This window comes from Lipotes vexillifer, unplaced genomic scaffold (assembly GCF_000442215.2).
Source record: "Lipotes vexillifer unplaced genomic scaffold, Lipotes_vexillifer_v1.1 scaffold213, whole genome shotgun sequence".
NCBI lineage: Eukaryota > Metazoa > Chordata > Mammalia > Artiodactyla > Lipotidae > Lipotes > Lipotes vexillifer.
Window position 1 is genome coordinate 4,128,437 of NW_006780610.1, and position 2,873 is coordinate 4,131,309.

Genomic DNA, 2,873 nt, shown 5'->3' on the forward strand with positions numbered 1-2,873 from the left:
GACGGAAGAGGAGGAGGGATGCGGCTGGAGCTGGTCAGTTATGGCTGATTGTGAGGATTCAGATGCTGGGCTCAGGCATTTGGACGCCATCATGCAGGCACTTGGCAGCCCCTGAAGATTTTTCAGCAGAAGAGTGACATGATGGATTGACACCGTTGGGTGTATTGGTGCACCTGCCACATCTCACTGATGAGAGGACATGCCCCCTTAGGGTCTATATCAGTTTCATTTCCATGTCTCTCCCAGCACCCAGTAGGCATGCACACATATTTGTGGACTGAATGAAAAATATGAGTCCAGACCCACAGATGGGACTGGCCAATGCTGGCTGAAAATACTGTGTGGCTCTGAGTCGAGAGCCTTGGTTGGGACAGGTGGGATTCAGGAAGCAAGGGGAGAGGTGCTGGTGTTAAAAGATGATCCAGGACCACGAAAACCTCCCCCATGCCCAGGACCCAGACCTATATGCGTTCCCTGCAACTGACTGCTGCTGACCACACACACGGCTTCTCTCTATCCTGCTCCTTAGAGATGCCCTGAGGCATCGGCCCCAAGAGACAGATGGCTTCCTTCTTCTCCTTTGCCTGGGCGTCTTCTGCTTCCCAACTAGCCATGATGGAGGTGGGAACCGCGCTCCTCGTTGTATTTTTAATAAGACTAAATGTTCTCGAGGAGGAAAGAGAATGAACTAAAAGGAGCCCTTGATATTTCTCTTGTGCAACAGCCCTCCCCTGACAAATGTAGTTCTTTCCCTTGTGCATGAACCCCAATCGATTTTCCCTCCGTCAGAATCCCTCAGGCGTTGCCAGACTCCTAATGGTAACTTATGGGGCATACTGGGCTCCTGTTGTTAGAGGGGCTGCCAATGGCCTGGGCATGTCTATGACCCACCCACGGCAGGTTTACAACAATTCTGTCAATAATAATAAAAGCTACCATCTATTAAGTGACTACTATATGCCAGGCACTGTACTCAGTGCTGTACATGTGTCATCTGGTTCAGCCCTCATTAGTCCTGTGACATCTGTACAGGCAGACCTCGTTTTACTACGCTTTGCAGATGTTGCGTTTTTTACAAATGGAAGGTTCGTGGCAACTCTGCAACGAGCAAATCTGCCAGTGCCATTTTTCCAGCAGCATCTGCTCACTTCATGTCCCTGTGTTGCATTTTGGTAATTCCCGCAATATTTCATGAACTATCCTTCAATTAAAAAAAAATGTAGAAATCTCAAATAAAATATTAGCTAACTGAATTTTAAAACAAAAATTATATGGCAGTGAAGCTACTCTGTATGACACTATCATGGTGGAGATGTCATCATAAATTTGTCCAAACCTATTGAATGTACATCACCAAGGGTGAGAGCCCTGATATAAACTATGAACTGTGCATGATAACGATGTGCCGACGCAGAATCCTCAATTGTAACAAATGTACCACTCTGGTCGGGGAGGTGATGTCTGTGCGAGCTCATGGGGTATGTGGGAAATCTCTGTACCCTCTGCCCAACTTTGCTGTGAACCCAAAACTGCTTTAAAAAATAGTCTATTAAAAGTTTTTTCATTATGATTATACTTGTTATGGTGATCTGTAGTCAGTGATCTTTGACGTTACTATTGCAAAAAGATTACAACTCGCTGAAGGCTCAGATGATGGTTAGTATTGTTTAGCAATAAAGTATTTTAAAATTAAGCTATGTACATTGTTTTTTTAGACATAATGCTTTTGCACACTTAATAGACTAAGTATAGTGTAAACATACCTTTTATATGCACCAGGTAACCAAAAAAATTCATATGACACTCTTTATTGCAATGTTCATTTTATTGCAGTGGTCTGGAACCGAACCTTCAATATCTCCAAGGTCTGCCTGTGCTGTTATTAACCCCACTTTACAAGAGTGGAAAGAGAGGCTCAGTGAAGTTAAGTAGTCAGGTCAATGCAATCCTGACGTTAGGGAGAGGGGCCAGGACTTAACATCCTCTGTATGGAAGCCCAGTGCCCTGCAGATTCCCATCCAGGCTTTAACCAATTTAAACCCTCCACTGTGGGTTCTAGTCGTGTACCTTAAAGGAATGTGACCTCAGATGGTGCCAAGCTGGTCACTGGTACAGTGTTTCTACGTGAGTCTCTCCTCATGGGCACAGGGGTAAGGGGTTGGGTTCCTGCCCTGGAGTTTCATTCAGAGGAATATGAACAAATGGGGATGGTCTGAGCCAGCAGTCTTGATGAGCTCTCTCATCCCTCAGCTAAAAGGCACAAGGGTGTAATCCAGAGCTGAGTGTTAGATGACAGGAACCTGCTCCCTGGAGAGTGGCCTGGAGGCCGGAGACTAGATTCCGGAATTACGATCAGGTGGTCTCTCCTAGGCAGTGGGCATGCCAGGTGGGTTGGGAGGAGAGGCTCAGAGGGTCTTCGGGGGGCAGTCATCTTTGTCTTCACCTGTTTCTTATTTAGCTTTTCCTTCTCTCCTCTCCTCTCTGCCCTCTACCTCGTCCTCTTCTTTCAGTATGGAAATAGCATTATTATTCTGAACATAAAATTTCATGCTCTTTGTAAAAAGATCAGGCAGTATAAAAGTGTGAAGACAAAGGTAAAAATAACCCATAATCCCCACCATCCAGAAGTGGACCCCACGACATTTTGGTGTGTAGACATTCAGACTTGTTCCATCTTGGCCTGGATGGAGTCAGATTAAACAAACTGGATTTCATCTGAACTTCTTATTTTACAGTAGACCATAATCACCTCTCAGCAATATCTATAGAACTGCCTTGTCATTTTTTTTTTTTTTTTTTTTTTCTTGCGTTATGCGGGCCTCTCACTGCTGTGGCCTCTCCCATTTGCGGAGCACAGGCTCCGGACGCGCAGG